A 25,416-nucleotide genomic window follows, 5' to 3' on the forward strand; every position below is an offset into this window, starting at 1 on the left:
AAAATAATTAGCATACAATAAAAACTGTTGGCAAGAATGATATAATGCACCTGAAATTATTTGTCTGGATTAGCAGATAGTAGTAGAATTGCTCCTAATAATAAATATTGCCCTGTTTTTCTGCTGACATGGTAAACTCTGATGACAATGGCCTATTCCGTGAAAAATTACTCCTTTGTTTTCATCAGTATTTGGAAAAGCTGATCTGTGTCTTACTATCTCATACCAGATGGTCAGGCTATGATCAGGGAAACATTTTAGCTCTACTGCAAAGGTCAGATTATTCCCTTTTTTTAAGAAAACCAACATCCCAAATTTCATGTTTTATGCTATTTTCTGTGTGTACTTCCAGTTTATTGAGAAGTAACACCAGATTTCAGGCTAAAGGTTCCCAACAGCCTTCAGAAAGTGTCCTGATGAGACTGAAGTCCATCCTGCTCTACACCTTGCCATCACTGAATGTCACAGCTAATTGATCCTATACTCATTTCTCTGCATTTTGAAAATAAACACATTAGGTAATTGGAACACTGAAGCAAATAGAACTGTTCAGACATTTCTCATGCTTTATCCTAATTTTGCAGTGCCTATGACTCATTAGTACTAAACAACCTTTCTTCTATCCAATCAAGCACCATATCTTTTCCTGCTTGAGATAGTACACAAGAGCATTTAGGAACATTTCACAGGCAGTTACTGCTGTTTTCTTCTCAGCCCCTGTGTATTCTGGTAGAAAGACAAGTCCTTATTCTTTCCACAATACTTTCTGCTTTTGCTTTTTAACAGTCCATTTAAAATAAGCTACTTGGTGATCTTGGGAAGAACCTGCAGCATTCAGAACTTTCTAAGCCAGCTCAGCAAAATGCCCAAGCATGTAACTTAGAAGTCAATCACGAGAGGTTCTGTATTTCTCTTTGGTTACTAGAGCACAGCAGAAAGCAATGATGGATCTCATATGCCACAAAGGCAATCCATGTATTTGCCCTACAGGACTTGAGAAGTGACCAAAGGTAACACTCACCTACTTCACGAATGGATGATCTCTTAAAGATGCAGAGATGCTGCAGGTGATTTTGAAATTTGGGGTTCATGTGTGTATGGAGGGGTGGTAGCTACAGAAACACAAGAATGTATAAAGTCTAGCTCCTTTGTTCCTTGTCGTTGTCCTCATTTTCAAAGGCTCAGTATACCAATGCGTTCACCTTAATACAGCACACCTAAAAATAGACACAATGAAATTAACAATATCCTTTTAAAGTTGAAAATAATACAACCCCACCTTTCTGTTTTTGTGGGTTTCACCCTGAAGCAAATATGAGAAAAAGACCATTTTTCCCAAATAGAAGCAGAAACCTCACAGGGGACTTAATTTCACAGGGCTTCTAGACCGTGTCTGAGTGCTCTTCAAAATCTCAAGATCTATGTGTATAAATTGTTGTAAAAGCTTATCAAGTCATTGTCATTGAAGAAAAAATGTTAGCTAATGGATTGGTCTTACTGAAAGACACCTGTATATTTTCTTTATAATTTATAAAATCATGTAGATACTCTTTGTATTCATGTTACATTGATAAATGAGTTCATTATAAATACCTGTGGGTGCAGCATATATAAACGAGTCCCTAGTTAAAGGACAGGGGTTCATGTTTTCTGAAAAAATACTACCTTTTGAGTAGAAAACTGTATGAAATAGAAAATTATACTGAATTCATGGGCAGTGATGCATGTTAATTAAAGTAGGTCTACAATGTATACTGTGGGCAAATGCAAGCTTGCCTTACCTATGCTGCAAGCCAACCAAAAGCCAGAAATCATAAATTAGCCACTGATTAGGTACAATCAGTGGAGGATGACTGCTTTGCCTAATATATTACCTTACGTCTAATATATTCCACTGTATAAGTACTTGGTCTGGAGCTGACTCATGTCCCACAGGATGTAAGTAGGAACAGAAAGAGTGATATGCTGTATATTTCACGTAGATATCCTTACAGGGATAATTGTTTAGCCATCTGCAGGGAGCACCAGGTTAGGAAACTTGATTGTAACGTAAGAAAACAGTAGTGAAATTAATATCTGGGAAGGGGTTCACTCATTTATCAGTCGACATGTATTGGTATCAGACATGAAAGTTTAACTAGTGATAGAGAGACATTCAAAGACAAGTATTCCTTCAAAAAAAATAAAATTGCAGTTCACCAAGATAATGAGTTAGTAAACGTTTTGCAGTCAACTCAACAGCTTAGATACAACGTTCTGTACAGCAAAGTCCTGAAAAAAACCCAAACTTCTCTTGTACTATATATTCCTGAGCTAACAGATGCAGAGTCAGACTTCTGGATCTAGGAAACAGGTTTAGGCAAGTACAAAATTCCTTTTATGAGGATCTAAGAGTAGGATTGGTACTTGGAATGGGAAGAGAAAATATTTTAAAAATACCAGCTTTCTGAGTCTGGAACGCTGCATATGAAAGTTTTGTTGTCCTTCACTTCGACTTTCTCTCTTACCAAAAATTTATTACTTATGATCTAATGTCAGATTGACATGACTGAGTTGTGCTGATCTGCCAATATTACCAGCTTTTCTGATCTGATAAGATGTTCATTTCAAAAATACTTTATCAAAGAAAGATGAAGGTCTCAATGTCCTTCTACTATGTGATTTAACACTGAACATGCCTATGCATTCTCAACATTGTTTCACTCTGATGACTGCATTGCTAACGAGATAAGAAACAGATGCCACATTTTAAAAATAGAGATGTTACTTGTTTAGTGATTTTTATTTATTTTTATTAATTTCATCTTGGTTTCAAAAGGAGAATCAAAACGTACAACCTTCACAGTAGTCCGCTTCATTGTTCCTTCAAATATTTTTACATTATTAGTTGGCTTGCAAATGTATACGCTAATGCTGATGAAGGAATTTGATATTTCAAATTATCAGCCTACCTGCTAATACACTAGAATGAATTTTCAACTAGGTTCAAGTCACCAGTAAAAGGGGAACTCTGCTTCCTTAGCCAAGGAGAGAAATATAGTTACCCTCACCCATGTTTCCAGCCTGTTTAATGTACCTGTGGGGGATGTGATAAGGCAGCACATCATGGAGAAGAAAGCCTACAAAGTTTTAGGAAAAAAAAAAAAAAAGAAGAGATATCCTTGAAAAACATGAAATAAATCCACTGGGAAATCTAGGTGCCTATAGAGTGTATGGTTTTGTTGTTCATAACTCAGAAACAAAAGACAGAGACAACAGGAAGATAAGTGATATTAATAAAGACAGCTTTAGAAAGCTTCCAGCTTCCTCAGCCACGTTTCCAGCTGGTGCACATTAGCAGAGCTCCACTGAAATTAAAGGCAACAAGTGTGCCAGCAGAAGCGTAGTACTAAGCTCAACAGAGACTAGCTGAAGGTGGGATGAATTTGAGATGTGTAACATTGATCTGGGTTTGTTTCTAATGACCCTACCTATCTTTCCTCCCAGCTAGCTGTTCATCAAAATGTTTGCGTAAAACTAAATTGCAGATCTCTACCCAAGTAACTAAACCAGGTTTGATTAAAAACAAACATGAACTCTAGAGTTATTGCAGGGGTTTGTTTACTTAACTTTGCTTCAGTCCATGCTTTGTTAGAAGTCATCAGACAGGCTTCCTAGTGAATTCAAAACATGAGCTATTCATGACAAGCACAGGGGGAAACCTGATCACAACTTACTTGTATAGCATTGCATTTCGAATACAATGTTGAATTTACAAGAGGTACATATACAGGACAGACAAGAGCTGTAAATCAACTGTTTTCTGCAAGCGATTTCCATATCTCTAAGGTAGGAACAGCATCACAGTTCCTCACTTAGCAGGAAGCAATCAACAGCCAGAGAGAAAAGCCATGAAACGTTTTAATCAGTAGCATCAGCGATAATAATTGCTGTTGACTGCTTATTCTAAGTTTCTAAAGACAAGTGATATAATTTTCTGTGTCTTATAAAAGGCTGAATGTGCAGGTATTTAGCAAATACAAAAACATTTTTAAAATGCATTCAAAATATTTTAAAATTTTAAATATGTAAATGCAGTCCAACAACATTATACTTCCAAGATATAATGTGTATAGTAAAATATAACAAATATTTACAATGAAAAGTCCTTCAATTAAAATATTCATTTTCAGCAGCATCTGCATTTTCTGTAAGAGCGTATTGATTCTGAATTATCTTCCTTACAAGCACACAAAGTATTTTCAGCTTTCCTTTCAAAATGGCTTTCCAATGAGTATTTCAGCTGATACAAGAAAATTTTTAGGTACGTATTTTGGGGATATATTTTCTTGTGTCTGGATTTTCATAAAGAATGAAAACAAATTCCCAAATATCAGAATTTTCAAAAAATACAAATGCCATATTTTGCTGGCTTCAATACTCAGAATTATTTATTACTATAACATATAGAAGAGCAGATTAAAAAAAAAAGGAGTTAAGCTTTTCTTTGTATCATAGACAAAGACAGATTATTGCTCACCACAGAATTACCCATTTATTTTTTTTTTCCAAATTGCTCTGCTGCATTAAAAAGTTAAAAGTCCTAAGGCTCTGCTGGCAGAAATCTGGTTATATTCTTTAGACATGTAAGGACTCATAACAAAAGAGTGCTGCTTCACAAAAAGCAATAAAAGTGCGAGGACCTAATTCTAATATTAATCTGCCATTGTATCAGAAATTAATTACTATGTAATTAGAATTATATAAAATGCAAATGAGACTTCTTAACGCTATCAACAGCTGTTTGAATTGACATTTATCTGAAAACACTGGAAAAACAGAAATGCGCCTTCACAAACTATGAAGCACTGAATTTGCCAGCTATCTAGCAAAGTCTAGTGAAACCTGTTTCTTACATAAGATGCCCTATAAAACATATAAAATCATGAATATGCAGCATGACTAATGCAGCTCTTCCCCCCAGCTCCTGCTATGTAAGCAAGGACATGTAAGAGAAGCACATCTGAGAGAACGCCAGCACTCATGACCCCCTCAGTGTGAAGAAATTATCAGAAATATCTACCACAGGGAACTACACAGATAATGAAAACAAAAATGATCTGAACCTCAAGGATAATGATAGCTCAATGTCTAATTATCCGAGATGAATTTTTGATGACACCTCCTCCGGCCAATTATTTTGCTAGTCACCAAAGTGTGCTTTTGGCAAGAAGTGTTAAACAGAAGGTTGGAGAAATAACAAGAGAAAATAGGACTGAAAATGCTGGAGCTAGAAGGGTCCCAATTCTTCAGCCACTTTTCTCAGTTGCAGAAGTAAGCTCTGTGGGAGCCAAGAGACTTAAGATACATTTAAACCAGAGCGAGAAAGCAGATGATCAGCAGACCTGGGAAGCTTCCTACAGCATCCAGGGTGAGCACTACGACCCCCGTGAAACCCAGTCCAAGCTGAGTGCTGCGACCTCCCCGCATTACCCACAACCTTGGTACCACACACAGCTGCTCAGCCTGCTCTGCCGTTCCTCACCCTGATAGGCTCTCTGAGCAAGGGCTGTGGCACAACACCCAGAGAACCCATCACGCCCTGTGTACACCTTCCCTAGAAATTGCACGTGCCCCTGCCATGGCCTTCAGGGCGTTGTTCATCATGTGATAGTGTGCATGTTTCTCTCCAACAAACTGCGACACTGGTCTCAAGACTTTGTCCAGAAAAAGATGAAAGAAAACCACTTTGGTTGCTCGTCAGCAATAAAATAAAAAGTAGCTATAAAACAGTACAAAATAGGCATATGAAAGGCCACATAATTAAATCAGCACAGCTCCATTAAAATCCTCTTTAACAACCCCAAATGCCAGCACCAATATCAGTCAGAATGTAAGTTACACTTACCTTCTGTAGCCCGCTTGGGCATTCAGGACATCATGTGGCAATAGCATTAGTTCAGTCTTGCTAAGCTTCCCCAGCTATTTCTCCAGCAGAAGGAGAAAAGTGACATGGCAAATGCTGGAAAAGACTGACGAAAGTTTCATTTACTTGGATTTAGAAACTTGATTGGTGTAAAACAGTTCTTCTGCTCTAAAGAACAGACCTCTGCAAACCATTATGTTTGTGTGGGAAGCTGAAAGCGTATGGAAAGACAGGCAAATAGAATAAACAGACATAATTTTTTCTTGAGTTTTCTTCTTCCTCTTTGAATTTTACAAGTTTGCAACCAGCAAAGCTCAGGTTTTTGATCTAGAGCCAGATAGACAATCTTTGTAACCAGAGCCAGCATTTACTACAGTGAAAAAATATCCAGCAGAACCTTGTATCTTGTCATTTTCAATAATCCTACTATATCCCACACGGATTATTTTTTCCTAGGCCATAAATTTGTTCTCATCCAGCAACCTACCACCCGCTGATCCCCATTCTTTCCAAAGCTTGTTACAGTTAGATTTAGTTACAATTCTTTTTTTTTTTTTTTTCTGTTCTATGAAGCAGAAGTACTATGTCCTACCTGCATAATGCATTGCGCATTCTGCCTGAGAAGCTATTGAGACAGCTGGTATCTCACCAAGATGTTTATTTTAGATTTTCCTCTAGCAGATAAGAGCAGTGCAACAAGGGAGGCGCATATAGGAGATAAAGCAAATATCTCACTAAAACAAGTCTAGAGAAGATCTGAGGTATAACCTGTGCCTCAGTACTGGAGCATATAAACAAATCAGTTGTGTTAGATTTGGACTTGCTTGACTTAAAATTAATTTCTGCAATACTATCAGGCATTAATATTGACATTTCATGGTATTTAAGATGCTACTTACACTCTGCACACTAGACATACACAAGGCAGTTTACCTTCAATATGAGCAGCTAGTTACTCCTTTGGGAAGCCAAGGCGGAATGGTGTGGCCACTATCACCTTACGACCCTTAAAGATTACTGAACAAGGACTGCAATGCCAAAATAGCTCCAGAGACTGCCTGTTTGGAATCGACTGCAGTCACCACCTGTAGATAGAAGAAATCAGTGCTGCTCTGTATTATGTCTTTTTATTAGCCATACTAAGTGACCTGTCTTATGCCTGCTAGGCTGGCTGTGTACATTGGCCCTGTAATATAGAATAATACAATAATTTAAGTTGGAAGGGGCCCCTGAAGTCCAACATCGTCCTCAAAGCAGGACTAACTTCAAAGTTAGATTCCTCAGGGCCTTGTCCAGGTGAGTTCCGAATGGCTACAAGAATGGTGCTTCAGCAGCCTCTCGGGGCCCTGTTCCAGTGTTTGACCACTCTCATTGTCAAAACCAAACATTTCTTATGGCCATTCATAAGAAATATCCCAGTGACAACAAGACCTAAAAGACAGCAACAAACCATATTAAAAAGTTTTGATAAATTCATGATATACGGTAAAAACTCTGTTTGTAAGTGGTGGCAGTAGTATGACTTCAGGGTTACTTTACTTTTTGCCCTGCTGTAACAACACAAACACAATAGTTGTGGCAAGCTCATGCTAAAACATGCATTGCTGCAGCACTAACACGGTGCTAGCATTCTCCCGTTCTCAGCCAGACCATCCCATACTTCTCTTCAATGCAGATGCAACTGCAGATATTCTTGTGATAGTTTCACCATCAAGCTTCTACAGTTCACTTTTCCACATTTTAGAAATTATTTTCCCTCTTCCAGACACAAGCTTATGCTAACTTTCCTCAGGCAAAAACATGATATCATTGATGTGTTTATAATCTAACCTTCTACCAACAATAAAAAGAAAATTAACAATTTTAAAAAGCAGTTATTTGATACAACTTGATTCAGTTATGTTTATTTCCACAGACTGTCTTGAGTATGGTTGATCTAAACCAGTGACAAGCACTGCTTTCTGCTGTATACCTAAACTAAGACTAAATTAACAAACTCTTTCAGTTTGTAATCAGGTTATAAAAATAAAGTGCAGCAAGGAGAAACTAACCTGTTTGTTTTGTAAGTAATGTATGTGCTGTATCTAGACCTTAATTAGACCACATAGTAAGAGACTTTTATAGACGGGTTTTTATAGATGCTTTTCCAGACATGCTGTGCTCCTGATATTCCTCCTCCAAGCCCCAACACACACCTTGCTAAATAACTTTTATAGGTCTAATTAAACAGGCTGGTGATTCAGTAGTAATCCTATTAAAACAACAGTACTTGAGAACTGGCATACTTACTATAGCATTCTCCTTTCTTTCCAGTAGGATTCCATAAAAAGACATACTGGTAAGATCTCAGGACATTTCTATATTGCATAATCTGATGTCATCCTAGAAACGCCTCACCTAGTTCTGTGTGAGCTGGATTGTCTACACAGTTCAACGCAGCACCAAAAAAGACACATTAATTCTACTGCCAGAAGCAGTATGGCAGCAGTAGTGTTGCACTGCACCCAAGCTAATTACATGCTTTTCTGCTATACTCCTCCTTCTTACGGAACTAGAAAAGAGCAAGTGTTATTCATTGGAGACACCCCCTGAGATCTTTTATGTCTAATATTATTGAAAGACAAGATAAACCTCCATCATTGAAATGTTGCCTAGAATTTAATAGGGATCTATAAAAATTACCCTCCAAAATAGAAGAATTCAATTGAGAATGATTTATTTCATTTTATTCTAGTATTATTAAATTTAAGGAACTATTCTATAGAAAGCACACAGGCCCATTAAAGTTGATAACAAAGCTCCTGTTATTGGAATTGAAGCCACAATTCCCTAAGATGACTCAGAAATCTCAGAGACTGGTTATGATACTCTATTCAACTCTGCAGGCATTTTCCGTGAATAATAAAATGTTGGAAAGCCCTCAGAAATTATTACAAAAAGCTGCTCATGCTCCAGGATTACCACTTTTCCAAGAACTCCCTTCAGTCACAAATATGCCTCTCACATAAGAATTTGTGTCTGTTGAATAATCCACCAGTATTATCCAGGTAATACTGGGACTCATGAAAGAATAGAGGCAGTTGCTGTCAGTCAGTCCTGCTCTAGGCTTCCAGCATCAACGTGGCACATTTTGTAAAAGCACATTACAAGTTTGACTGTATTTAGCAAGCTATTGCTGCACTTTCCACAATTAAGAGGACTTTTCTGAACTCTGTAAGAAATATAAAGTTACGTGCCGAATTTTATTCCCAGTTATATAGAAATATAGAACAATTTCTATACTATAATAGACTGGAAAAGGCTTCCTATCATGCTTCCAGCATTTAAACACGTCGAAGTTATCCTCATACTTCAAACTCCTTATCACAGTAAGGAGTTTTTTCCTGCATCAACTTGATCTGTCATTTTTATGGCAGAAGGTGAATAGTTTGAACAAAATAAGGTACTTTCACCCAAAACTACTTCCATATTTTAAAAGGCAATTTTGCAATTCTAACATTTTTAAAAAGTACTTGTTTTACCATGGCTGAAACAACAATGCATTTCTTAACTACCTTTCTGGATATGGCTGATAGATACTTTTGTCTAAAAATGCTTTTGTACTAAGGAAACAAAGGTTTGCGGCCTTAGTCACCCCAAAATACGCTATTCCCTAATCTTGAAACAAGAAATTAAAAATGTCTAGAAATATACAAATTTCCTCCAAAATCTAATCCTAACCCAAATTTATAGTTAGCAACTAACATTATAGGGTGGTTTTGCAACTACACCCAAAATCATGAAGCACAAGCTCTACCTTACATAGTTTTTTGAGAAAGCTCCAGTCAATAAAGAGTTAAGCGCTGTGGCTTCAAAACACTTCCTATCTGGGCAATCCATGCCACTAAAATAACAATTCCTCTTATTTCCACCCTGCTCATAGGGAACCAGCAGGCCTTTTACTTATTATTATTTATTTCTTTGATCTTCTCTCCCCTTGAACCTTACTGCACTTCCTTTTACAAGTTTTCCAGTTCTTTGGCAAAGGTGTACATATCAACACCATCTGGCTGCATGCAAAGAAACATTACTACGTGCTTCCCTGAAGACAAGCCTGCTGTGCTAGCCATGAGCCACTGAAATGATTTCCAGCTCAGCACTTCAGAAGAGTTCTACTCAAACACCGTTGCTTGCGCTTCCTCACAAAAGAGGGGAGGGGAAAAAACCTAAGCTCTCCACTGGATCTATAATGGCGGGGAATGTGTGTCTCATGTTTTATGAACACAAAAATTCCAGGCTCAATTATGTGTTACTACTCTGTGCTCTGCCTGCCAAGCCACTGCTCTGTTTCCGATAAGTATGTAGCAATATAATGAAAGGACAAACTACAGTTCTTATAAGTTGCTTTTAAGTACTGTTTTTTGCACATTAAAACTGTCACGGGAGAGACCTTGCATCTCAGGAAGCATTTTGGCAAACCTTTTCAATTGTTGCTATGTTTTACCAAAATATTTATCCAACTGAGTAATAATAACCCCTATTTATCATACTCACAAGTGGTGAGCAATTCCTGCTTTCCAGCTGTAGATTTATGAGAAAGTAACATTAGAAGCAGCATTCTTAAACCAAGAGCTGTCATTTGTTAGTTAATTTCCACTAGCACATATTTGTATGTCTAAATATTGTAGGCAGGACTCCCATGACAAATTAAAGTTAATGGAAATTGTATGCATCTCTTAATTCTTGGAATTGAAATAATATTAGTGCTGCATGCAACACTAAATGAAAGCTCGCTATGAGCCTTTTAAGCACAGCACTTTCTTCAGCTCACTACCTTTGGCTATGCAGGCGGTTCTAGTTTATATTCAGAAACTATCCATCGTTAAGCTGCTTTGACTGATTAGCCAAACTGAGTATTACATTGGTTGAAGTGTCATAATCTCTTCACATCAAGCTCAGCTCCATCTAGTGATACACTTATCAAAACCACAAATACAAAGGCAAGTATTACAATCACTACTTTGCCCTCAAGACCCCAAAGGGTCCAAGCCTAGACAACGTATTGTCAGCAATGGCCCTCTCTCTGCAGCATGCTTCATCTTGACCATAAGCCAAAGCCAGGCTTGCTGCCATTCTAACTATTGCACAAAGCGCATCAGATACACACAGAGTGTATTTGGGCCTCAGCTTGGAGACTACTGATGACAATCTTTGGTTGAAAGCTCTGATTTTACACACGGAGAACTGATTTGTTAAGAAAAGAAACAAACAAACAAACAAAATATTTTGGAGAAAATTTGCAATTAATGGCTGGGTGTGCATTTTGGGGCCTGCACCTTTTAAAATAAATCAATACATTCAGAGTTTTACTCCTCTATACCAAATTGTCCATGACACAGGAGCATGCTGCACTTGGGCACTGTCTTGACATAATTCCAGTCAATAAATTTTGCAGAGCATAGCTCAGCACAGAACTCAAAAATAATCTCCTGCTTCACGCATTCAAATATATCCATATACGCTCCTCTGCCTGTGTGTATGTAACAGTAAGCCAAGAAGGATGGAAATTTTCAGACCACTGCAAAACCTAACAATGGTTGGGTTCCTGAAATCAGATAACTAGTAGAAATGCAAATAAGCCCCTACAACCTTAGAATTTTCAAATAAATGTTTTTAGGTTTGCCATTTGTGTTCTTCTAAAACTACAAATGTGATACCATAGATGTTTTATAATCACCCTGAAGAAAATGTAGATCTGTTCTTTCTCTTAAGATGCAGAGAATGTGCAACTCAAATATGCCCTAAATTAAAAAAATTTAAAAAAGGACAAAAGGACATAAAAAAGGCTCCACATTAATGACCCTGAAGACAGATATTACCTTATTATGTTGGACTGTATCAAGCACAACAGACTCCTATAAAAATGAGAATAATGTATCATATACTTATTATTGCATGACTAAGTCATTGACAGTGAATTTGGAAGCCAGTTATGCACAGGTCATACCAATAATCTTTAATGTCTTGTTTTATGCTAAATTTCTGTGAAGTTTCAGGCTTCTTATTCACTAATTCTTTAAACATAAAAACACCATCAGGCGCCAAATGAAATTATCAGGCAGCAGGTTTAGAACAAACAAAAGGAAGTACTTTTTCACACAATGCATACTTTAATTGTTGAATTCCTTGCCACAGGATGTTTTATGTGCCAAGGTCATAGGCTAGTTAAAGAAAAAAAGCATAATTTAGAGAACAGAGTTACACCAAGGCCTATTTTATAAATAGGGCAAATATAATCTGCAGGTCTGGGATTCCCAAAACCACATAATACTGGAATTTGGCAGAGTAAGTAGGGGGAAATGTCACTCTTGACTTACACACACCCCCAACCTCCCTGCACCACCCCCCCCAAAAAAAAAAATCTGCTAGAGGAAGAGGTTATTGGCTTAGCTGACCTTTATCTAAACCTATTTGGCAAGGTTCTTTTTTCCTAGTCACTAACCCTAGTGAGAATGCAAAAAAGTCTACCTGTAAGTGCCATCGTCTTTATGTAAGACTTTGGACAACACACAGCAAAAGTTTTCTAGCTGCTTTTTTGTGTCTACATTATAAAGGCAAACGCACCCCAATTTGCAATTGTATAGTCTAGTCTTTTCAGATCAGATGACGTTTGGATAATCATAGCTTATTAAAAATATCTGTTTAACATTTCTATCTCAATCTAACTATAAACAAGCTATATCTATATACTCTGACCTCAAGAAAAAAAAAAAATGCTTGTCCCCTGCAGTTAGTTATTACTTTGATATTGAGTTGCAAGATACATGCTGATATAATGTCAGGGATGGATTTTTACTGCTTCTAACTCTTGCATATGAATGAGCACCATTATGTGACGCAGGCAAGATAATAACCATTACGCCTGAGGATGGGATTCACTCCTACTCAGAGAAGTGATTCTTTAGCAGCAAAGAAATATATTGATAAAGGCTAGCATATGAATAATGTGTACCAGTGCAATATACCAGTTTTCCATATGTCACCATGCAGATTATTTTCCTCCTCCAAAACAGCTATCTACATGCCTACACTTTGGTGCCATATTTACTATGGGAAATGATAGCTCAGGTGATGTTTGGCTCTCAGCTCACTCTCTTAATTTTTGCAGTAGCAGATGTTGCCGTAATTCTTTTTCATAGCATCACCTTTCTGGTTTTATCTACAAAGAGGGCTGTCAAATTTATCCTCTGTTTAGATCATCAGCCAAAAAAATCAGTTGTTTTTTTGAAAAAAAGCCAACTTTTTCAGCTAGGTGAAGCGTGAATGTTGTTCTAGCTTGCTTGTGTTCTTTTGCTAGCAGAAAACTAAGGGTATGCAGATGTGTTTTGTTAAATCATAGAGTAACTCAAATTCTTTGAATTTTGTCATCTTTTCATTTTTGAAAGAATTTTCAAAATTAGTTAAGTTAAACTACCATGCAGAGCCTCTCCTCCAGAATTAATATAAACTAAACTTAAGATCTTTTCATTTACTTCCATATCAAACCTACAATAAAGCCATTTTAATTTTGAGTGAGGGCTGGAAGAAGGAACTGATGTCATTTATGCAATCCACATTAAATTCCAATGGATTAAGTCTCAGTTTAACTTTTCTAATACACTCATATCAAGAGGTCATAGTCACTTTTGAAAAAACAATGGATACTTTAGATAGATACACCTTAGTAAATACATTAGGTAACATAGTAGATTTCTCTCCACGTTATTTCTGGAAAACCAATCTATGCTACAAAACACATGTAATTTGCTATTGAAACAGAAGATCTGAATATTAGTTTATAGCCTTCTTGTCAGACAGGTACTTCAAAATCACGTAACAGCTTATCAAAATGTATCGTTTGATTTTTAACTAACAAAATGTTGCTGGAAAATATGTGGGAAGAAGCTAATCAGAACCAGGAAGGAGTGAATGGAAGAAACTGTTCATAAGAGTGTTGAATAAAAGATAGAGGAGTTTTTGAAAAAACTCCTGCTAACTCTATGGCCTTTATCAGCATTACGTATAGCGTGATTCACAGCCATGAAGAACCTGCAGTTGGGCAAATGTTTAAACAAGTTATTTGTTCTGAAATAGTTCCCAGATCACATTACAGTAGGAAAATATATTTATTCTATGAGGTTGAGCAAAGCGCTTTCATTTATTTTCATATTTAACAAGGTGTTCTAATAACATTCTGAAACACCTTAAAATATTGGCAGTTATGAGGCTGCTATTGTTGCTAGGCGTGTTCCTGCTCATAGATGAGAACTAATTCCACTTGCAAGAGAAGACCAAATTCCTACACACTGGTGATAAACTTCAGAAAATCCATTAAGGATAAAATAAAACAGAGATTTAATAAATAAATATGTAACATTCCACATGTTTAAAAGCTAACTTGAGACATATCTAGGTTAGCAAAGGCATGATATCTGGAAAAATGAACTGCAATAGTTCAACCAACAGGCCAATGAGATTGTTTTAGCTGGTCTATCCCCGCTCTGCTACTTCATTCAGAACTTTAACATATGGGATTACAAACTGAAATGACCAAGTTAGCGGTAATTCACTTCTGATTAACTTGCCCAATAGGGATACATGGTTACCCAGTATAGAGAAGGCTGAGGTACTCAATGACATTTTTGCCTCAGTCTTCACCAGCAAGGGCTCTAGCCACACGGCCCAAGTCACAGAAGGCAAAGGCAGGGACTGGGAGAATGAAGAACCACCCACTGTAGGAGACGATCAGGTTCAAGACCATCTAAGGAAACTGGAGGTGTACAAACCCATGGGTCCTCATGAGGTGCATTTGCGGGTCCTGAGGGTACTGGTGGATGAAGTTGCTAAGCCACTAGCTATCGTATTTGAGAATTCATGGTAGTCTGATGAAGTTCCTACTGACTGGAAAAGGGGAAACATAACCCCCATTTTTAAAAAGGGAAAAAAGGAAGATCCGGGGAACTACAGGCCAGTCAGTCTCACCTCTGTGCCCAGTAAATCATGGAGCAGATTCTCCTGGGAACTATGCTAAGGCACATGGAAAATAAGAAGGTGATTGGTGACAGTCAACGGTAGATGTGGTCTACCTTGACTTAAGCAAGGCGTTCGACACAGTCTCTCACAGCATCCTCATAGGGAAGCTTAGGAAATGTGGGTTAGATGAATGGACAGTGAGGTGGATAGATAACTGGTTGAAAGACAGAGCTCAGAGGGTCGTGATTAGGGGCACAGAGTCTAGTTGGAGGTCGGTGATGAATGGTTTTCCCCAGGGGTCAGTACTGGGTCCAGTCCTCTTCAATATATTCATCAATGACCTGGATGAGGGGATAGAGTGCACCCTCAGCAAATTTGCCGATGACACAAAGCTGGTTGGGGTGGCTGACACACCGGAAGGCTGTGCCGCCATACAGAGAGACCTAGACAGGTTGGAGATTTGGGCAGAGAGGAACCTTATGAAATTCAATAAGGGCAAGTGTAGGGTGCTGCACCTGGGGAGGAATAACCCCATGCACTAGTACAGGTTGGGGGCTGACCTGCTGAAGAGCAGCTCAATGGAAAGAGACCTGGGAGTCCTGGTGGACAACAGGATGACCATGAGCCAGCAATGTGCCCTCATGACCAAGAAGGCCAATGGCATCCTGGGGTGCATCAAGAAGAGTGTGGCCAGCAGGTCGAGGGAGGTCATCTTCCCCCTCTACTCTGCCTTGGTGAGGCCGCACCTGGAGTACTGTGTCCAGTTCTGGGCTCCCCAGTTCAAGTAGGACAGGGAACTGCTGGAGAGGGTGCAGCAGAGAGCTACCAAGATGATTAGGGGACTGGAACACCTCTCTTATGAGGAAAGGCTGAGGGATTTGGGTCTCTTCAGTCTGGAAAAAAGATGGCTGAGAGGGGACCTTATCATTAAAGGGTGGTTGTTAGGAGGATGGGGCCAGTCTCTTTTCAGTGGTGCCCGGGGACAGGACAAGAGGTAATGGGCACAAACTTGAGCATAGGAAGTTCCACCTAAACATGAGGAGGAACTTCTTTCCTTTGAGGGTGGCAGAGCCCTGGCACAGGCTGCCCAGAGAGGTGGTGGAGTCTCCATCTCTGGAGACATTCCAAACCCGCCTGGATGCATTCCTGTGCAATCTGCTCTGGGTGACCCTGCTCTGGCAGGGGGTTGGACTAGATGATCTCCAGAGGTTCCTTCCAACGCTATGATTCACTGATGGCAAATTGTGCCTGACAAATTTGGTGGTGTTACATAGTTGATGGAGAGGGAAGAGCAATTGATGTAATCTACCTGGACTTGTACAAAGCATTTGACACTGTCCCGCATTACATCCTTGTCTCTAAATTGGAGAGACACGGGTTTGATGGATGGACCACTCAGTGGATAAGAAATTGGCTGGATGTTTGCACTCCAAGAGTTGCAGTCAATGGCTCAATGTCCAAGTGGAGACCAGTGATGAGTGACATTCCTCAGGAGTCGGTACTGGAACTAGCGCTGATTAAGATCTTTGTCGACAACATGGACAGTGGGATTGAGCATGCCTTCAGCAAGTTTGCCAATGACACCAGCTGTATGGAACTGGAGGGAAGGGATGCCGTCCAGAGGGACCTGGACAAGCTTGAGTAGTGGGCCTGTGTGAACCTCATGAAGTTCAACAAGGCCAAGTGCAAGGTCCTGCACCTGGATCACAGCAATCCCAAGCACAAATAGAGGCTGGGTGGAGAATGGATTGAGAGCAGCCCTGAGGAGAAGGACTTGGGGGTGTTGGTTGACAAGAAGCTCAGTATGAGCTGACAATGTGTGCTCACAGACCAGAAGTCCAACCGTATCCTGGGCTGCGTCAAAAGAAGCGTAGCCAGCGGGTCGAGGGAAGTAATTCTACCCCTCTACTCCACTCTGGTGACAGCCCACCTGGAGTACTGCATCCAGCTCTGGAACCCCAACATAAGAAGGACGTGGACCTGTTGGAGTGAGTCCAGAGGAGGGCCATGAAGATGACCAGAGAACTGGAGCACCGGTGCTATGAAGACAGGCTGAGAGAGCTGGGGTTGTTCAGCCTGGAGAAGAGAAGGCTCCAGGGAGACCTTGTAGCAGCCTTTCAGTACCATCATACTGTATCCCCTCCCAAATTCTTGTGCACTCCCAATCTACTCACTGGCAAGGTAGTATGAGGAACAGAAAAGGCCTTGCTTGCTTAGCAACAATGAAAAACACCAGTGTCAACATCATTTCTCATCCCAAATCCAAAACATAGCACTACACCAGCTGCTAGGATGTCAACTCTATCTCAGCTGAAGCCATGACAAGTAACTTAAGGGGGCCTACAGGAAAGCTGGGGAGAGACTCTTTGTCAGGCAGTGTAGCAATAGGTTGAGGGGTAACGGTTTTAAACTGAAAGAGGGGAGATTTAGATTAGATATTAGGAAGAAATTCTTTCCTGTGAGGGTGGTGAGGCACCGGAACAGGCTGCCCAGAGAAGGTGCTGGTGCCCCATCCCTGGAACTGTTCAAGGCCAGGCTGGCTGGGGCTTTGAGTAACCTGTTCTAGTGGAAGGTGTCCCTGCCCATAGCAGGGGGGTTGGAACTAGATGATCTTTTAAGGTTCCTTCTAACCCAACCCCCTCTATGATTCTATGATCTAGTTGAAGATGTCCCTGCTCATTTCAGGGCAGTTGGACTAGATGACCTTTAAAGGCCCCTTCCAACCCAAACTATTCTACAATTCTATGACAAATGCAGCTTGCTGACTGATGGAATGGGTATTTAGATAGTTTTCAGTCCAACCAAGAAAGCAATGTGAATACAGCTTTAACTACAACATGTTTCTGTCCCCAGTAAATAAAAGGATTCTACATTCTTTTGCTTCTCCACACAGCTAAAAAGAGAATGAGGATATTAGTGGCAAATTTAAGAAATATGCTTCCCAAAGAATGATGGTGCCTACTTTCTCAGAGAAAAATCATTATCTAGTGCGCGCGTTACAAACTATAAGGACATTTCTGAGGCCACCTTGACTTCCTGTGATTTAAAACAGAAGAAATCTCTCAAGGAGGAGCTATAACTCATTCAAAGGCACACTCATGGTATGATTTGAACATTTCTAAAACTGTATGTTAGAAAAACAACCAAGATTTTAAGGAAAAAAAACCAACTCAAACTTGGAAGAAGTGCACAGTATCCAAACATCTGCAGAGACACATTAGCAAGTTGATGAGATTCTGACTAGTCGTCAGAGATGACCCAGCACCACAAAAATCTAATGGAAGTACCCAGATTGAAGTTAATATTATCAATACATGACCTCAAAAAGGAACCGTCCAACCTGTCAGCTACCACAGCACTGTGATAGAACCTAAACAACCACCTCAGATTGTCTCTCCTGGAGCTGTCTTGGAAAATCAGACGTCAGCCATTTCACTGCTGGTGGCATACAGTAGAGATATTATAACTCATTGGGCTCAGTAAGAAAAGTAAATATTAAATACAGTGAATCCTGAAAGATGTTTGGTTAAAAAAAAAGTAGGAAAAAGAAAACTCTCCTATTCTTCTCAATTTGTTTAATTTTTTGCCTTGTCCAGTGGTATTACTACCTCATTCCTGTCTGCCTGCTGATCTCGGTAAAGTCTATATCCTCAGCGCTACAGTATTTAAGTCGTAACAACAGCAAGAGTATCAACCTGAACCCCTTTTATTTAATTGCTTCTTGGAGTAACACTCGTATAACAAATGAGTTTGTGTTTCTGTATGTATGCATGCAACCAAGCATCTAAGGATAGGCAAAGGTGTTTTTAGGTGGTTTTCTTCCTTAATAAGAGCACAAGCTGAAGAGAAGAGTTTTTCCACTTACCTGAAAACTGCAGGGTCTGTAACTGCTTGTCAACTCTTTCAGGTGTGACCTCCTTAAGTGAGGTTTTACCTCACCAGAATGTCCTGATACTGGCAACGGCAGGCATATCAGCTGATTTTTAGGGGTCCTATGGATGTCAACCTCTCAGGGGGAGACCTGAGAGAAAGAAAAATCTACCACATACTTATAGGCCAATTCTACAAAAATTCTTCCATATTAGGGTAAAAAACACTTAAACTATGTTCTATAATTTGGTGGACAGCTACAGCACAGCTTACTCACATTATTAAATGTAGAGTCTACGACATTTTAAAGCGTACACATCTTTTAGTAATGCTTTATATGTACATTATTATTATGGTTTTAGCACTGCATAAATGTATGTGAATTTGGTGTCCATGAAAATTAACAGACTATTAAAAAGGCTAGAACCTACTGGTCGTCTTTGGGGAAATGTCTCTTTATGACACTCCTCCTCTGCAAATGGCCAACTATTGTGGACCCTTTCCTGAATTCCTGCCAATGACACTGGATCCTGTAATGGCTTTGTAATGCGGCTAAAATCAACACCTCTAAACTAAATTGAAAGACAAAGAAAAGGGAACTGGGACATGGTGAGAGGAAATACACTGAGGGCAAAGTCATTTAGAAGGTCAGAAGAGAAAAAAGGAAAAAGACTAGAAAGAAATAGAAGGAATAATGAGAGAACTGTGTGGTAAAGAAGTAAAGAAGATTTTATTTTTTCCTCCTTCCCCTCCCTGGCACTCAGTGCTGTGTCAAGTGCACACTTGTCACTTCTGTGAGTACTCACAATCAGCAGCTAGAATAGAAATGGTCTGATGGCACTGTCCTGCTCTGCAGCTTGCACAAATCAACAGTAGCATGAAACATACTTTTTTGTTTAAAAAAATAAAAAAATAAAAAAAAGCACTTAGCTTCAGCATGTTCAAAGTCCTGAACTGGGGAAAAATACAAACACATGAGCAGTTTTATTCTATTGCACACTGATAGAACACGAAGTTTCAGTCACTGAATGCTATGTTTTCAGTATACTGCACAAACTCATTTATCTATCCTCACTTATCCAAAACATTTTGTGACAGACCATGCTGTCACAGCAAATAGCAAAAAAACCCAGGTTGAACTCCTGAGAAGGGCCCTGGGAAGGAGCAGAGCTACCGCATCAGGAGTCCAGAGCAAACATAAAGTCTGACCTCCCATTCAGAGCTTGCTTACCAAAAGCATAGTTCTCAGAACAGGTTAGGTAGAGAAAAATCTTTTACGCTATTATTATTACAGTTCACCTATTTCATTATCACAGTCTTTAAATACAAAAAGAGAACTCCTAAGAAGAAAAAATGCCTTTTTCAGGAAATCTAAGCTCAAGGATTGCTGTCAAACATACTCTTCAGATGTTGTTTTGTTGCTGTAAGACATGTTTTCAGTTTATATTTTTATCTCTGTTTTTTACAATTTGCACAAAACCAAATCTTTCTTTTTTAGGCATCATCTTCTCTAGCTGCTTTTTATTGTGCTTAAAGTTATGATCTCCTGTTCATGCCATTATGTTCAGGAGACTGTATAGAGGAGTAAAGTTTTCATGCAGCAAGAGAGTTCAAATCTCTTCTCACAGAAAACACCTATGTTTTTCTAAGAACTATAGAACTAGATTAAAAAGCAGAATTAAGATGTTCACCACAGACATGAACAATGGTGGTCAACAAAGCCACTAGAGACAAAGCCATGAAGAAATAATAATGGAAAAAAGTCTAATGTACTGACAAAATCACTTTACTGAAATGTAGGGTGGCAGAGAAAGATTTTTGAAGTCTTGTTTCCATTTGTGCCACTGGTTTCCAGGATGGTTATGTGAAAGCTCTTTCACCTCTCTACATTTCTCTGCTCCCTGGTTTGTCACAGTGGAGACAATATGAATTGCCTCTGAAAATTGCATGGAGATCTATGAAGAGCAAAATATGGTTAACAGATAACTAACAATATCACATTTAAGCACATCCTTCTAATTCCAGTTCTTCTTGTACCATCGTTCTTTATAAAAAGTCACCTCAAACAGCTTTTTTTTTTTTTTTTTGCAAAGTAAGCAATAGTTTCAAGTGATTACATTTATAATTTTAATAATGTAGGAGTTTTACAGTAAGATACCATGCAACCAAGAATTCATTACTTTTCCTTTCAGATTTTAATAAAAGTACAATATGAATTATTTAAACTAAATGAAACTTGTCAAGATAAATTAATTTAGTACATGTTGTGATGCAGTATATTCCGGATTTAATCATGTTTGCTGCTTACTGAGTATAGCAGTTCACAAAGTTCAGTAATACATTTTCCCAGCCATTAGAAACAAGAACCATGGGAGTGTGGTATGATTTTCATTACACTTATATTTTGATAAAAAGTTGAAGTTAGATTATTACACTAAGAAACCAACCAAACAAATACTGAAAATACTGAAAGGTTCAGGGGACTTCTCATGTATCTCTTCTAATTCAACTCCAGTCAGCAATACCTAGGAATAAGGCCCGGATGGCGAGTTTTCAGAAGCTGCTATGCAAAAATTGTGATATTTAATTTGGTACTATTTAATTCTCATTATAAAGTAAAAACAGGGTCCTAGGAAAGTCAGTAAAAATTTTACCTCTGACCCGAGGAAAACAGAAGACTCAATTCAATGCCTAAACAGAGCAGTGTTAGTATTGTTATTATTATATATTAATATAGTTATTATCTCATATGGCACTAATGGTATTAGTGCCATATGAGATGCCCTGGGGGACTCCACCTGGCTGTAGCTGACAGTCTAGCAGTGCTCGAGTTTCCTCTACATCCTGTTACTCTACCTGCCAGCCTTATGAGGAATCCTTGGATGACTGGGACACCTCAAATAGCACTAAGCACTACTTTTAGATAGAATCATAGAATCGTCTAGGTTGGAAGGGACATTTAAGATCATCGAGTCCAACCATTAACCTAACACTGCCAAAACCACCACTGAACCATGTCCCTCAGCACCACATCTACCCATCTTTTAAATACCTCCAGGGATGGTGATTTCACCACTTCCCTGGGCAGCCTGTTCCAATGTTTGCTAACCCTTTCTGTGAAGAAATGTTTCTTAATATCCATCCTAAACCTCCCCTGGCACACTTGTTACTTGGAAGAAGAGAACAATCACTGAACTGAGCCCAAGATGTCTCCCATTGGACATCCCTGATTGATAATGCCTTACACAGATACTGTTGTACTTGTCAGCTGACAGCCCCAGCCTAACAGATCTGATGGCATTCCTAACAGAAAAATACGCATTAAGATATTTATATAACTTTTATATCTTTATATACACATATTTTTAATAAAGATGCACATTTGAAAGGAATCATCCTTTCCATTCAGCTATGCTGTCAAATCTCACAAAGGCTATGTACCAAAGATCCCATCCCATACTATAGAGGTAAAAATTGTATGAATCTCTTTTCCAAAGTACTTTGGAGGGTAAATTTCTTGAAAGATCCTGTTGCAGAAAGCAGGATTCTCTTTTGGCAGTTCTGTACCTTCCTGAGAATAACATTTGCTTCTAAAGAAAGTAATGAGCAGAAATTCTTATGAAGTCTTATGTCATTGTTAGCTTGTGAAAAAGATGCAGTTGTTCACTTTTACCAGAGTGGGATACTGTTCCAGATTTCTTGCATTTGGATGGAAGCTGCGAGTTCTGTACATGTCTAGAAACCAGACTATATCTATTTTTCAATTTGTGCTAGAAATATTGGCCATAGTGAGTTTTCTGGGGAAATTAATCAAGAAAATAATCTCATTAACAGGAAGGAAGCTCAGTTTAGGAAGAAGGATGCAACAGTCTTCCAGAGTCAACTAATGCGCACTATCTAGGACAACAACATCTGAAACTGCAACAGTGCTAAAAAACAGGAATCCTGGAGAAAATAAAGCAAGCCCAAGTTTCTTTGAATGAACTCAAAATCAGATTTCTTCCAAGAAGTTAAGAGCAATGGTTATAACACATACAATCTTAATTTTAAAAACTACTCTTTGTAACAAGTCTATAAATAGATAGTCATACAGTACTTTCTGAATAGTTCATAAGGCATTAACTTGTGTTTACTTGGAGGTCATTCAGTTCAGGAAGATTGATTTAGATCTTGGTACAAGTAGAAACTTCATCACTTTGTCAGAAAAACAGCATTTAAATTTCTGAAAGCAGTACACAAGTCTTCTTGAGATTAGGTATATTTAAAGATACTGAACGAGGTTCTTTGTTTACTACAATTGCCTTTATGCTGCACCATCTTTCCTCCTCTTACCCACAAACTGAAGAGGCCACTCCATCATTATTGGACATAAAAGAGTGCACCATGTTTGCCTTATATCTCTGACCGAATTCAACAGCAGACATCCTCACACAAAGCAAATGTCATGTGCAGACCCAGTGTGCTTAAACATCAGAGTTACATGGTGGGTCAGGCCTATGCAGAGCAACCTGACAGTTACTCTGGGTTGCCCTCTGTATTGACACTATTACTGTAGAGATGTTTGGTCCTATTCTAAACTTCACATTTTTTTTCTCTTTCCAATTTCATTTAATCCTTGAAAAGTTTTTCCTGCTCTCTCCTCCCTCACAGCATTTGCTGATGGCTGGTAGAAAAGCGACTGGCCCAATACAAACTGAGAAATCTTGCCTTGCACCTTGAGGAAGAGATAGACACAGAGATCGATGCTTGTCTTGCATCTCAAGGCATAAGATAGACCCTAAAATTATATGCACCAATCTCCAGGTTTAAAGGAGAGGTCCAGGGCTTTTCATCAATAATGAACATCTGTACAGGAAGAATGGAAGGAGGGATATTGACACACATAAATGGGGTATTTTATGCTGAATTAAAGGGTGATCATAACAAGTTCATAAGTCTAGCTGCCAGGAAAGGGAAGGAGAAACAAACAAAAGGGTGTGATTCAGAACAAATCAACCTTCTCCAGTATATTGAGAATATATGGGATGAGCTCTGAAGTGGTTACATTTCCTCACATAGAAAGTGTATTGGGAAGGCTGGATTGGCCTCATTCTTCCCTGAAAAAAAAAATTAACTTGCATTATAATAACAATTTTTAACATTTATGTAACGGATTTCCTTATGGAGAATCCCCAAGTTCTGCTCCTGGTTTGGGAAGCAGTAGCCCCAGTACATGCTGGTTTATGAAAGGAAATAGAGAATACCATATCCAATTGATCTTTCAGGGAGATCTGAAGGAGAATGAATATGTATTTGGAATTAAGCCAGGACACGGGGGCTACTGCATCCTATCCTACAAAAAGAGCCATTGGATTGTTAATAACCATAAGCAGTCAGGCCCTTGGTTTTATGTCTCATCAGCAAGACTACACTACATGTTCATTTAGCTCACACTTGCTTTTAAGTTCTTTCAGCTTCTATTGCCAGTGGGTTTGATTCTTTGTCTTATCGATAAAGTGCATTCCTTTACTTTCTATTCATTGGAAATCTGTAGCTGACATGTCTAGCACTACACTGACCAAATCGTAAATGAAGAAATCCTGCACTGACAGAAAAACCAGACCAAGCAGCTTAACATGTTCTTAAGATTTCTAATGTCTATGTACCATTCCTCATGACAAAGACTTGAGATTTTTTTCAGATGAGGTCATTCTGAAATCATGAGACTGTTCTAAAATAAGTATTTTTTTAAATGGTGGGACACAGTAAAACAGACTCTTAAATATGTACTGATGAAGAGGAGAAAATGCATATACACTAAAAAAAATTATTTACTTCAGTGTCTTGATAAGCTGTGACAAACTTTTCCAGTTTTTGAGGTGTTGCTCAATCTTCTGTCTCTGTTATTAAATCACTAATAGACATGGTATTAAACTAATAGTAAAACCAATCTGACGGGGTGGGAGAAAGCCAGAATTGAATTAAGTGCTTCAGGAGAGAACATTCTTCTAACCTAGGAAGCTAAAAACAAAGTGCAAGCATTTTTAACAAAAAATATAAGTTAGGAAGTAGTCTGGTGAAAGCAGCCCAGTTGTGTGCGCCTTAAGCTTCAAAATTATTTATTTGTTCTATATTCCATATTTTACAAAACAGAGTCGTGTTGAAAATACAAATCTTCAGAAGTGACTGAAGATTAATTCTGTGCAGCTTATAAGCCTTCCTGTTTTGATCTTTGTTTAGAAACACATCCAAACACCCAACTCTTACAAAGTAATATTTTCCAAGAGAACACGAAGAAGCTCTCTTGCCATGTATGGTTCAACTGTTCTGGGAAGGAAACCTGCATTTTCCAGTATTCATCTTGAATGACAACCTTCAGAGAGCATTCTATAAACTTTCTGAAAAGCTGAATTTTTCAAGACATCTTTAGTTAGATATTCTAAAATTTGTTGTGCATGCATATAGTTATTGCAGTGTAGCTGGCAGATAGAAACACATGAAGCCCCATAATTTGATCAATGCACCAGCAAACCACAAGCTTGTTTTAATAGTCTTGGTGTCAACCAAATAAAACCTAGGGTCCCTTAATCACATAACATTAAACAAAAGAAAACAGTCAAGTGAACACTCCCTTTGAAATTAGCTTCCTTGGTTAAGAAAAATAATTAAAT

The sequence above is a fragment of the Rissa tridactyla genome, chromosome 6, assembly GCF_028500815.1.
Source record: "Rissa tridactyla isolate bRisTri1 chromosome 6, bRisTri1.patW.cur.20221130, whole genome shotgun sequence".
NCBI lineage: Eukaryota > Metazoa > Chordata > Aves > Charadriiformes > Laridae > Rissa > Rissa tridactyla.